This window comes from Eptesicus fuscus, chromosome 4 (genome assembly GCF_027574615.1).
Source record: "Eptesicus fuscus isolate TK198812 chromosome 4, DD_ASM_mEF_20220401, whole genome shotgun sequence".
Lineage (NCBI taxonomy): Eukaryota > Metazoa > Chordata > Mammalia > Chiroptera > Vespertilionidae > Eptesicus > Eptesicus fuscus.
This window is the reverse complement of record NC_072476.1, coordinates 17,966,266-17,980,023: the sequence shown is the minus strand read 5'-3', so window position 1 is coordinate 17,980,023 and position 13,758 is coordinate 17,966,266. Positions and strand designations below refer to the sequence as shown.

Here is a 13,758-nt window from a genome sequence, read left to right as displayed (position 1 = left end):
CTTCAACAGTCCCTCCCACTTCCAAACTCAAATAGCACTTTGCTCCTCCCTGTATTACAATCACTTCTCAGAACTGCTTACATTTTTGTTCACAGTGTTGTAACTTTGAGCTCCCTGAAGAGTTCCTTCTCCTCTACACTCCCAGGTAGATAGTAGGTGCTCAATGAATGATTATGGAATGGTCAAAAGAATAAATCAATAAGGCAGGGAGGGGAAGAGAAAGTGATTGAGCCAAATAAATGAGCCGGTCGGTAATTGAATGCATGACAATAAATGAATAGGTGGGTGAGTGGGTGGGTGGATAGATGGATGGATGGATGGATAGGTGGATGGATGATGGATGAACAGATAGGATTGGTATGGGATGGGATGGGTTGGGTTGGGTTGGGTTGGATTGGGTTGGATTGGGTTGAAGTGACCTGACTGATGTTATGAATGAAGTGAATGATGCCCTCTGCACTCTCAACAGGTGTATCCTACAGAGGGCTGTCCACACATCTACCCCACCCCGCCTCCTCAGGCTTCCTCCTCCAGGTTTAATGGTTCCAAACCCTACAGTGCTTCTTCCTAGCCCTCTCACTGCATGTCCTGGTTCCTATTCTCTAGAGGCTGCCTGGCTCTCCCTGGCTCTCAAAGTCAGCTTTGCCCAAGAATCCAAGAGGGCAAAGGGGACTTTCTTCATGGGAAGCAAGCAGATGGCTAGCTCCAGCACCCCAGGAGGACTGGAGGGAGGCCACCTGCTCGCCCATGATGGCTGTCATTAGAGCAGATGCTTTTCTCGGTGACCTACAAAGCTTGGTTCTCCTCTCCCACCCTCCACTGGAGCAAACAGTGGAGCCATAATGGAGAGTGAGCTTTCTCGGGGGCAAGGTTGCAGGTCTCTACATCTAAAGCTCCTTCCTTGGTCTCTAATCACCTTTCAGTTCCAAATTCAAATGACCCAAAGAGACCCCTTTCTCTGGAGTAGCCCCTGCAACCCTAGGACTCTGGGAGACACAGATTAAAAACCTTGGCTCTGACTAAACAGCACCACTCAGAAGAAGGGGAGACTGAGGACCAGAGAGGGGAAGTGACTGCCCCAGGGCCACCCCGTAAATCAGTGGCAACTGGGAGCTAGAGCCCAGACCTCCTCATTCACAGTCTACTACATGTTCCTACTGCATCACCTTCACACGGCCAACTTTGCATGATTCCCGTGGAGGCCCCTGGATGAAATTCACTGTCATGTCCAAGAGAGGTGCCCCATGTCAAGCTCATTTAGCATTCAGCACCAGTTGGAGCTGATTGGAGTTCTGATTATAAAGCTGGAATCATTTTATGCCCAAGCTTTGGTAATTTAGTATCAGGTGGACAGTAGTTAATAGGGACTAAAAGAAATTGTAAGCAAATCATAACCGAAAGGAAAGTTCTCCCCTACACACACACACACACACACACACACACACACACACACACACACACACTTCTATTAGCTTTAATTAGGTTGACCCAGATTGATCTGGAAAAATTTCCAGGCCCAGAATGAATTTCTCTTTTATGATTGTGAAAGTCATGAAGTTTTTCGGAGAATGGGACTCCAGAGGTAAATCAAGTGATGTGGTGGCTTCAGGCTCCTCCAGCAACGGCAGGGAGACAAAGACCTTCATCAGAGACATCAGCCAAAGCCAGGATTGTCGAGTCAAGCAAGCATGCAGTTTGGAGCTCATTCCTATCCCTCTCTAGCTGTGCTGCCTTGGGCGACTTACTCACCTTCTCTGAGCCTTCATTTGCAGTCTTGCACAATGCTCCGTGTCAGTTCATTCTTTGCCACGTAGCCAGGAGATTTTTCCAAAACCTAAATCAACCCAAACACCTCTCTGATCAACAAAGTTCCGACTGGAGGCCAGAACCGAGCGGGTGTCATGTCGTGAGACCCTCACGAGGTCCAAGAGCCCCTGGAGCAACCACAGCCACCATGGGACCCTGGGGAGAACCAGAGCTCCTGGTGTAGCGCCCAGAGGCAGTAGCCTCGGATCCCCCCACTGCCCGTGGGTGGGGCTGCAGGTGAAGTTGGGGGCCCTGGTGCTCCTGCTGGTGCCCACTCTCATCTGTAATCTGGTGCCCATCTGTGTGCTACGCCGGCCTGGAGCGAACCCGGAAGCCTCAGCCTTCCGCCAGAAAGCCCTGACCCACCTGCCTCCCGGGCCTGCTGCCTGACTACCTGCCTGCCATAGATGAGGCCCTGGCAGTCCTGCACGTGACGCTCCAGTTTCCCCTGCAGGGGCTTATCCTGGCCATGGGCGTCTTCCTGGTCCTGGTGGCGGAGCAGATCACGCTGGCTTACAAGGAGCAGTCAGTGCCACCAGCTCGAGAGGAGACAAGGGCGCTGCTGGGAACAGTGAATGGTGGGCCGCAGCCCTGGCGTGACAGGCAAGGCCACCCACAGGCGAGCGGAGCTCTGGCACCTCCCTCAGCCCTGCGTGCCTGTGTGCTGGTCTTCTCCCTGGCTCTGCGCTCGGTGTTCGAGGGGCTGGCAGTGGACTGCAGCGAGACCGGGCGCGGGCCATGGAGCTGTGCCTGGCTTTGCTGCTCCATGAGGGTATTGGCCGTCAGCTTGTCCCTGAGGCTGCTGCAGAGCCACCAGCGAGCAAAGGTGGTAGCTGGCTGTGGCATTCTCTTCTCATGCAGGACACCTCTGGGCATGGGGCTGGGTGCCGCCCTGGCAGAGTCGGCTGGCCCACTGCACCAGCTGGCCCAGTCTGTGCTGGAGGGCATGGCAGCTGGCACCTTGCTCTCTATCACCTTCTTGGAAATCCTGCCCCAGGAGCTGGCCACTTCCGAGCAGAGCATCCTCAAGGTCATTCTGCTCCTATCAGGCTTTGCCCTACTGACTGGCCTACTCTTCATCCAAGTCTAGGGGGCTCCAAGAGGGGCAGGGGAGATTGGGTACCAGGTACCCTTGACCCACCTCCCCTCCTCGGGAATGGGGAAGGGAAGTATTGAGGACCAAAGAGTTCTCTGAGAGGTGGGGATGGAGCCTTTGGGACAACTTGACCAATGGGAAAGGAGTGGGTAGACAAAAGCCTGGTCCCCAGGCTCAAGGGACAAGGCATGATCAAGTCACTAGAGACATGATCAGGAGACATTAGTATTAGGAAAGACACTGAGTGCTGGAATCAGACAGACACTACACAGGGACAGCTGACACTGTGGAGGCTAATGTTGGGTATGGTGCTCAGACGCTTTGAGATGGAAGTAGAGAGGACACAGGCTCGGAGTCAGAAGTTCTCTTGATTCTAGCCCACTTCAGCCCTCTGTCGTTTGGAGTGGATCCCTCCTAATTTTCTTAGCTCCTGCTCTCACATCTATCTCCCTCTTCCCTTCTCCCAAGACACTGGTGCCAAGTGGCCTCTTCCTGCCAGTCTTGGTACCTTCTGTGGCTTCTCCAGTTCTGCTCACTCTGTTTTTAAAGTGCCAAATAAAATGCCTCCCTCTTTCTCAAAGCACAGTGTCGCACTGAGCCCTGCTCAGCACCTCGGTGGAGGAGTCCTCTTGCTCCTTGTTTTAATCCCATATTCTGGGGGGGGGGGGGGCAGAAATGTTTGCTGAGTTGGGGTGGAGGGAGGATTGGCAGATCTGAGGGCCCTACCATTGCTGCACCCTAGTGATACTGAACATGGCTATATGGTGCCCCATACACAGACGATAAACATTGAGCTGCCAAAACTTTTTATACCATAGGAGCCCAAGGGTGGATGGGGAATGTTCACCCCCAGAGTTATTTTTTTTTTGGGGGGGGAGGGTTGTGCATGGGGCCATATTCTCTAGAATCTATTTTACTTACTGATCTGTTTGGGGACATGTTATCCAAATGAAAGATGTTTCTCTAAAAAACAAAAACAAACAAACAAATCCTTCAACATCTTCCTATTTAACTTAGAATGAAACCCACACTCCATAATGTGCCCAACAAGGACCTCCATGACCTGACTTTGCCTTATATGGTTGTATGTTAGGATTGCATTTGGCTACATGTACCAGAAACTTAAATACATTTGCATAACCAAAGTTAGATATTTTTCTCATGTGATAAGAAGTCCAGAAGTCCATCTTCTTATCAGAGATGCCTTTCTTTTTCATTCTACCTAATCACCCCTTCCTCACTCTCCAGGCCTCACTCTACATCAGAGAACCTACTGCAATCACATATTATCTGTTTTTATTTACTTACTTCCTTGAAATTGTCTCTCTTCCACTAGAATGTCAACTGCAAGGAAGGAGGGACCTGGCTCTATTCATCATCCCAGTACTGCATGTGGAATAGCATCCTCTCTCCATCCCCAGAGGCTTGATGAAGCTCTGAGACTGCTTGAAAACAGGGTTCCCCAACGCACTTCAGGGTTACACACTGTGAATGCTCTCTGAAAGTAGCAGAGGGAACTCCTGGCCTTTGCCCTCCCCACAGCCACTGCCTCCTCCACACACCCAGTGTCACAGCCATGCAGAGCCTCCACCATACCATACTAGTATTTCCTCACACATTTGCTCCTGTATGGTCAGTATTTAGCTATGAGTTACTGTCTCACAAGAGCTGGCAGGGATTTCTTGGCTAATGTTCAGTGTAAATAGAAGATATCCTAGAAATAAAAATACAGCTTCCTTGCTCATAGAGGGCCATCTTCTCGCCATGTCCTCACATGGCAGAAGTGCCTTTTATAAGGGCACTAATCCCACTCCTGAGGGCTCCACCCTTATGACCTATTGACCTCCCACAAGCCCCACCTCCTAATACTATCATATTGGGGCTTAGGTTTCAAAATAAGAATATTGTGGGTGGACCCAGATATTCAGTCTATGGCAGCATATTTAAGAAAATGATATCTCGAGAACAAAGGCCAACTGAGGGCATTTCAGTCTAACAAAAACTCAACAATAGCTCAGGAAGAATAAAAATGACCCTAAATAGGAAGGTCTGAGAAGCAAGAAGGAATGGCAAGGTGGGGTGAAAGGTGCAGAGAAATCTAGATGGTCATTGCATTCATAACCTAAAAATAATCATCTAATAAGTAGATTGAGTGAAAAGGCAGGACTGAAGTCCTGGGCAACAAGAGCATATAGCATGGCAGGGAGATGACTCGGTTTTTAATAGTCCACGTTCATTGTAGGTTCAGGCAGGGCAGGGGCTGGTAAGAGTCACAAGATTCACACTAAGATTATGAAGTTTCATGTGCATAGGAAAATTTAAAGATAACCACTTAAAGAGTAAAACCAGGGGCTATAACCTTTATCTTGCGAGAGAGAAAAAAAATTAAATCTTAAGTTTTACAGACCAGAGAAGAAAAGTGTCCTCTCTCGCTTTCTCTCTCCATATATGTACCCAGTCACACCTCGGTTCTCCAACATCTCTCATTTGGAACAATCAGTTCTCAACCAAGTTGTTCAAGGAAAAAATGTCTCGGTTGTTGAACAAATTTCAGTTCTCAACCTGACAACCTTTCATGCTGAGAGACAATAGCATCTCTCAGGCCACCAACAAAGGAGAAAATGCCAGTAGCTAAACCTGGAGTTGTTACTATCTCAGGATATACCATAGTGCTGTGAATATTTTCCGTGGTTTTTCTTTTGCTTCTGTTGCTGGCTGAAATGGATAATTAGCGCAATTTTAAAACATAAAGAGGTCATCAAGAGTGCTAATGTTGTTAAGGGTGTGAAAGAGACAATGACCCCAGGCAACTGAAGATATAGAAAAACTGTTGCTGATTTGGATAAACAAAAAGCAATTAGCAGCCTTAGCCAGTTTGGCTCAGTGGATAGAGAGTTGGCCTGCAGACTGAAGGGTCCCAGGTTCAATTCCGGTCAAGGGCACATGCCTGGGTTGCAGGCTCGATCCCCAATGGGGGGTGTGCAGGAGGCAGCCAATCCGTGATTCTCTCACATAATTGATGTTTCTCTCTCTCTCCCCCCTCTCCCTTCCTCTCTGAAATCAATAAAAATATATTTTTTTAAAAAAGCAGTTAGCTGGTGACTGTAAGCAAAGATGCTGCTACTGACCTGAAACACACCCCTGGACCGAGTGCTGAAAGTGATTGCTTTAAGGCTAGTGGGGGGTGGCTAGATAAATTTAAGAAATAAGTATTTGTTCATAGATTAAACAGTACATTAGACATGTACTGTATAAGAAAGGATAAAACAGGGAATCATTTGGGGGTCTAGAACAGATTAATTCAATTTACATTATTTCTAATGAGAAAAATGATTCAGCTTTCGAACAAATCACTTCCCAAACAGCCTTCTGGAACGAATTAAGTTCAAGAACCAAGGATTCACTGTGTGTGTGTGTGTGTGTGTGTGTGTGTGTGTCACAAAGCAGGATAAATGAAATCCAAAAAAGTTAAAATGAAAAACAAGTCCAAATATGTTAATATTCACATATATAAATGGTATAACCACCCTGGTTAAGGAGATTATCAGATTGCAGTGGGGGGAAATCCACCTATACACTCTTTTTTTAAAAAAAAAAAACACTAAAATATAAAAACAGAAGGATTGAAAGTGAAGGGATGTAAGAGATCAACCAAAGGACTTGTATGTGTGAATATAAGCATAACCAATGGACATAGACAACAGGGGGGTGAGGGCCTGTGCTGGGAGGCGGGAGAGGGCTGGGAGACATATGCAATACTTTCAACAATAAAGAATTTAGAAAAAAAATAAGGAACTGGCTTGCCTAAGTAGCAAGCAAAGAGCAAGCCTTTCCAAGCTCATTAATGGAGATTGTTTCAAAAATTAAAAAAAGAAAGTGAAGGGATGGACAAAGATACATCATGCAAATACTAGCCAAATAAAGGGGACGTGGCCATATTAGTATAAAAAAAAGTGGGTGTTTTAGTCAAAATATCATATTGGGGGTAGGGAGGGTCACCACAGAGTGAGAAACACTCGCGAGGAAGACACGAGGCAGCGTGCAGGCACCTGATCAGAGAGAGGGCAGTGTGTGCTGCAGGCGCTTCCTCTGTCCTCGCTGAAGGACCTCGCTAGCTGGCGGGGTCCCGACAAGGTCAGTAAGAGATAACTGTGGGCGATCGGTCAGCGTTTGGATGGTGCTGCGTCCCAGCCCGTGAAAACGCTCCACGGAATGGCAAGCCCCCTCATCTGTCCAGTTACAGGAGCTTAGGGTCAAAGCTGCTCCCGTAGTCCCTGAGGAGGGCAGGCCTGTTAGGATAAGTTCTTACTTAATGGACTGGGGCAGAAAGAGAAAGAAAAGGAACAATTTGCAGTGTAAAACCTAACATCTCTCTAATTGTTTTCCTTTTGAAACACACACACACACACACACACATTTTTTCTTAACACCTAATACCATCTACAGAATTTCAGCAAACAGCAACCTACCTGATCTAGTCCTTTCACCTGAAAGACCAGGAAACAGACACACAGGGGGGAGATGTGCTTGCCCTCAGTCACACAAATATGTGTGTGCGTGTGGAGTCATTAATATTCACACGGTGACCTAAGAGAGGTTTTTTAAAACAAATGAATCCAAGTGTTCAAATGGCTAATTCTCCCTGAATAAAGAAAAAGCCTGTATCAAACAGCTCTGCTGCATTAAAAAGTGCACCCCAGTAGGTCTGCTTTCCCTCCGCATCGGGCCAGCAAACGAGGACGCTGCACCATGCCGTGCGCGGCCCTGGAATGTCAGATAACTGCTGACTCCGGTAATTCATCATTGAATTGAAGGCATTACATATGAGAAGAGCAAAAAATCTAATTCCAGCTCATTGCAACAAGAATTGATCTAAGAGTTCATTACATAAAGTAATTTTTACGAACACAATTTCCAACATGTCCTCAAATGACAATTAGAACCTTCCCTGCTCTGGCTGCTGGGACGAATCAGGGAACACCTGCATACAATGCTACCTTACAGCTTCCTTGCACCCACTTACCGGTTTTGGTCTTGAATGTGTGCTCACTGTTAGAGATGAAGGATAGAGAGGGCTGGGAAGCTGGAGTTTAGGGTTATTTCAGAAAGGGCTCTAGGACCTCAAACCCAGGTTCATGTTCCTCCGAGGGCTGTGTGACCTTAGTCGCGTAACTGCGCTTCTCTGAGTCTCTACTTCTTCAGCTATGACAATATCTGTATCTCATGTCGTTCAGTAAGGAAATGGATGTGACACACTCAGCAAAGGTGCAAGTTCTTTTTTTATATTTTTTTCATTGATTTTAGGGAGAACGAGAGAGATAGAAACATCGGTGAGAGAGAAACATCATCGACTAGAAACATCGTCGACTGCCTCCTGCCCACCCCCTGCTGGGGATCGAGCCTACAACCCGGGCGTGTGCCCTGGCCAGGAATCAAACCAGTGACCTCTTGGTGCCTGGGTTGACACTCAACCACTGAGCAGCCACAGCAGCCGGGCAGCGAAGATTAAAGGTAGCCTATTGAAAGCTCACCAAATCCCAGCTTATTGGTCTGTGATGTCAAGATACTAACACCTACCTGGCCAGGATCCTGAAAGATGAAAAGAGTGAATGTGTGCGGAATGTCACTGTTAGATCCAACCCCCGCCCCACTGGGTGGGCTCAACTGGATGCCTCCAAGATCCAGGTCCCCCCGCCCCCAGCCTTGTGTCAGATAGGAACCAGCAGTGGGGCTCAGGCGGCTGGACCCAGAGACACCCTATTCTTCAAGCAAAGAAAACAGTTCTTCCAGCTCTTGTTAAATAGGCTTTCTGGACTCCAACAGCAGATCTCAGGCCAAATTCAGTTCTCAATCTTGGCTGCCATGGGGTTCATCGGGATGGGGACCAGGTGCTTTTAAAAACCACAGTACCCAGGCAGCCCCAAAACCAATGAAAACAGAGTCCCTGGCCGTAAGACCCAGAAACTGTATAAGCTCCCAGTGATCCAGTAAGCGGACAAGCTGACGGGAGCTGATGGCTGGGAGAGAAGGGAAGGCTGAAGGATGCAAACTCGTGTGCAAGGCTCTTCCCTGCGCTTGTGCCCCGGAACTTCTGCGAGCAGCTTGAAGGATAACGTGAACAAGAGGTCAAGGAGCCAGAGTTTTTCCCCAAAGTATTTTCCAATAACAAGAGAGTTCTGGAGAGCTGAACTTCCTAGCGAGCGCAGAGGAAGTCAGAAACCCTTTCCAGACCATTAAAAAGGCCTCCTTCCAGTCCCTGCTAACAGAGCACCTGGTGGAGAATAACTCCCCGTCTTCGATGTTTGTCCTTCCAGACACTGGGGCCCTCCTGGGAGGGTTCAGACCTCAGAGAGCCTGGAAGCTCTGCTACGGGTTTGAGGGCGATGCGGAGCCTTGGAAGGTTGTGAGCGGATGAGCACTCTAGTCAGATTGACATTTCTGGAAACTCGCTGTCACTACAGAATAAACGGCGAATTGGATGGGGGGTGGCCAGGGGCAGGGAGATGAGGCAGGAACCAACAGGTGGGCCCAGGATCAGACGTTCGAAGGACAGAGTGCTCCCACCTGAGAGTGGCTCTGAGGTGGAACCTAGCACACGCATTGTAACAAGTCCCCAGGCGCTGCCGCTGCTGGGTTCGGAGCCCTCACTTTGAGGACCACGTGTAGGTGGCAGTGATGCTGGAAGGGAGGGGAGGACATTTGGAAGGAAGCTTCGCAGTCGTAGGCTGGTGCCTCTAGGTTCGGTTTCCTGCTGGCTGCACAGTAAAATCTCCCGGAGAGACCGGCCCCTTCCCTCCCCCTACGTCCTTTCTGCTGGTCTGGACAAAGCCAATCCTTGCTACTCAAAGTGTGGTCCGTGGCCCAGCAGGATCCATATGATCCAGGAACTTGTTATAAATGCAGAACCTTGGGCTCCATCCCAGACCTGCGGTTGACATCTGCATTCTAACAAGATCTGCGGCAATGCATCTGCATATGAAAGTGGGCAGGCACCGAGATTGCAGCATCCGGCCTGCATGGGATCCCAGAGGCAGCTGGCTGCCCAGGGGAGACGGAGACCAGCCCCCAGGGCGACGGCCCAGAAAGGGACCAGGGAAAAGAAATCCATTCATTTACTCAAATGGACTATGTTGACCTGAACTGTGCGCGGCCCTAAGTGCTGTGGAACCCTGGCCTCGGGCCAGCAGGACGCTACAATGATAACACGAGAGGCCTCAGCTGCTACTTTAAGGCCCGAAAGGTCCTTCTGATCAGCAGCTGAGTCAGCAGCTGGTGGGCCCCTGGGAGCAAGGACACCATCCCGGCACACGGCACGCCAGGCCCGTGCCGTGAATCTTGAGGAAGGAATGCCCAGGGCAGCTTGGAGCTGGGCCCCCCAAGGCCGACGGGATGGCTCCTGGCAAAAGTGGGCAGGGGCCCAGGGACTCAAAAGTGTGGAGTGTGTGTGAGGGACCAGCATGCGGTGCCGTCCAGCACGGGCTGGATCTAGGACAGAGATCATCAGCATCTGAAAATGGCCAGATAGTAAACGCCTTGGGCTTTGCAGGCCGTAGGGTCTCTGTCGCAGCTCCTCACCTCTGCCCTTGCAACCTGAAAGCGCCATAGACAACACGTCATCAAATGGGCGTGTTGTGCACCAGTCGCACTGTATCTACAGCGGGCTGTGGGCCGGATTGGGCATGATGTGAGGCGGCTGAGCTAGAGGAAGAAGAAGGAAGCTGAGATGGAGCCGTGGCGCGAGCACAGGAGTTTGGACCGCGGAGTGAAACCCGGTCAGAGGCCAGCAGGGGAGAGAATTTGGCAGACGTGTGTAGGGGTGCGGGGGAGATCAGGAGATGCGGACAGCGGGGACAGTTAGGAGATGTGGGGATGGTTCCCAAGAGAGCTGGACGATGGAGAACGAGAGTGAGGGCTGCAGAGGAGGCCTGGCGTGTGCGAGACATTTTGGTGGCCGGATCCACAGGGCTCAGGGGAGGGAGGGCCAGAGAGAATCTCAGACAAAGTCTGTTTCTGGTCACTGGGGTGATGGGGAGGATGCTGTGGCCAGAGACAGGGGATCCACATGTGGGAGCTGAGGGAAGTGTGTAGCGTGCAGCATCACCCCCCTTCCGGACCCCCAGCCCCCATTCCCATCACACCTGAGTGCCCAGGCAGCTGGAGAAAAGCAGGAGAAAGGGCTAAAATGCAGGCCCTGCCTGGGGGCTGCTCTCTGGTAGCTATTTAGCTGGGTCTCTCCTTCTGGAGCTCACACAGGCATGGGTTAAACCCCAGGTCTCAGGGGCTGAAAGGCGCCTGGTAGCTGCGCTCCTCAAACTTCAATGCGCCACGAAATCCTCGGAGATGCTGTGAAGGAAGATTCTAGTTTCTGACAAGCGCAGGTGTTACGGATGCTGCCGGCCCTTTGAGAAGCTCCGCCTTGAAGATCATTCCTGCCACCCCCAGCCAAGGGCAGTGAGGCCCCGTGAGTTACCGCTTGTTGGGGGGGCTGCTACATACCTGGCCCAGGACACACTGAGGACGCAGCTGGCACTGGAGTCCTTGTGCGGCAGGCAGTGCTATAAGAAATCCACGTCTGTGGCTCATCTGTCCCTCACTGTGGCCCAGGAGGCGGGCTCCGGGGTGCCCTGTTCCCCAGACGATTTAGCGACCTGAGAACAAGGCAGCCGCACTCCAGAGCCAAAACTCCGTGCTTAAGCCCAGACAGGGAAGCAACGGGCCACCTAGGGCAGAATCATGAGCCTCAAATTGGTGCATTTCCACCCCATCTACGCTACCTCCCCTGGAAAGTTCAAAACTTCAGCTATGACATTGGACCCAAAGCCTAATGGCGCCCTAAGTCCAGTCGGGTGAGGGAACACGCCTGCTGCAGGGACACCACGGTGCTCAGACCATTTTTTAGCTTTGCTTCCGAGGCACTAAGCCATCCCTGAGAGGAGATGCTTCCGCGGAGCTCCTGCAATGCAAATAACTGCCCCAAATAAAAGGGAAATAATTTAGTGGGGAATTTTGTGGCTGGTGCGTATTTTATGGGCATCATTTTCACAAGTGGCTCTTTGTTGCGGTCCTGGGGCGCGGTCCCCGCCGCGCGTTGCCATGCTGCCACCTAGTGGTGAGGGGGAGAGCTGCTGCGGAAGTCGAAGCGTCCACAGTCCCCAAATGACAGGGGAGGCTGCATCCTGTTCACATCAGTCTGGGCGGTGGCTGTTTTTAGCTGGGTCTCTCCTTCTGTGCCACTTTCGTTATGGAAACTGGCTCTCCAGACCCAAAAAAAGCTGCAACGTGCTCTGTGAAAGCTGTTCGAGGGCCAATTTTAGCTGCATTTGGAATTTGGGCTCCCAGGAGGCAGGAGGGATATGCAGTTCCCAGAAGTTGGGCATCTCCTCAGAACCTGTAGAACCTGGAGACTGGTTCTGGCCATGAGGGTTGTAAGATCATAGATCCCTTGGCTTCTAGCTTCAGCACTGGGCCCTGCAAAGGAATATGTATTTGGGGGATTTAAAGGCAGCAGCCACTGTGCCCTGGGAGCTGTAGCATGTACTGCTAAGAGCCTTCTTTACATGGACCGTCTCATTGATGCCTCCAGATAACGCTAAGAGGAAGCCTAGAGTTACATCCATTTGGCAGATGAGGAAATTGAGGCTTGGAAAAGTTAATGCCTTGGCCGAGGTCATAGAGTTGGTCACTAGCAGAGCCATGATTTGGATGTTAGAGTTTGTATATTAACCCAGAACCCAAAACAGCAACGGATCAGGAGCTGAAAGTCGTGAGTTCCTCACTGTGTGACCTTGGGCCAGTCACTCAACCTCTCTGGGCCTCCGTTCCCTCTATGGTAAAACAGGTAGGTTTTACTTCACAAGATGAAGTGAGGATCCAAATAAAAATCTGATATGCTTCAACCCAGAGGTTCCATTGCCTGGCCTGGGAGCCACTTAGACACCCAGAGTCTCCCACAGATTCCAGGGGATGGATGGATATAGGCTCAAGATTCTCCCCCCTGCTTCCCCCCACACACACACACACACACACGGGAAAGAGCCTGATGGCTCATTGTACCATAAAAATGGGCATCGCCTTCATTTAGCCCCGGGGAATCAATACAGCAAATCAATCAGAGCCCCAGAGTCTGGGTTTCCCGCCCAGCCCTGCCCCTAACTCGTCCCTACACTCTTAGGACCTGGTTCTGGCCTGTCGCATGGGGTTTAACACTGGTACTGACTGTACAGGGTTGTCCTGAGGATTCAATTGTGTGATATACTGTACCTCTCCTAGGCTGGTGCCAGCGCTAAAATAACCAGCCCGTTCCAATTTGCCCAGAACTTTCCCGGTTTTCGCCTGAACGTTCTCCAGCTCAAGAAACCCCTCAGTTCTGGGAGAACTGAAATGATTGGTCACCCTACAGGACACGCAGCTCAAGCCTGATCACTGGGCTCGATGGCCCCACTCTGTCTGTGCTCTGACACCCTTTGTGGCTGCTTCTGTGGCTGGAAATGGTGTAACTTTGTGTCTGGCTTCCCCAGGAGACGTAGTGCCATGAGCCAGGGGCTGAGTCTTGTTTGAGCACCACTGTGCCTGGCACAGGTAGGTGATCAGCAAAATGCACTGAGTGAAGAGATGACCACCTACTATGTGGCGGGCCCAGGTGTAGGCACTGGGAGTTCAGAGTTGGACAAGAACCAGAGGCCATGGCCGTGGGGCAGAGACTGACAAGTCACCAAGCAGAACTCGATGCATTGAGGACTGTGATGGGGTAAGCATGGGGGCGGGGTCTTGGAGGAACCCAACCCAGCTTGAGAGGGTGGGTGTCAGAGAAGCCTTCCCAAGTGGGGTCCATGGAGCTGAGTCAATCAGGAGAGGGG

At 50.6% G+C, this 13,758-nt stretch overlaps 1 pseudogene; it reads left to right on the top strand.

Annotated features, from left to right (window-relative positions):
- Window positions 1–1,939: 1,939 nt before the first annotated feature.
- On the top strand, window positions 1,940–2,896 carry LOC103286120 (zinc transporter ZIP1-like; annotated as a pseudogene).
- The last annotated feature ends 10,862 nt before the right edge of the window (window positions 2,897–13,758 follow it).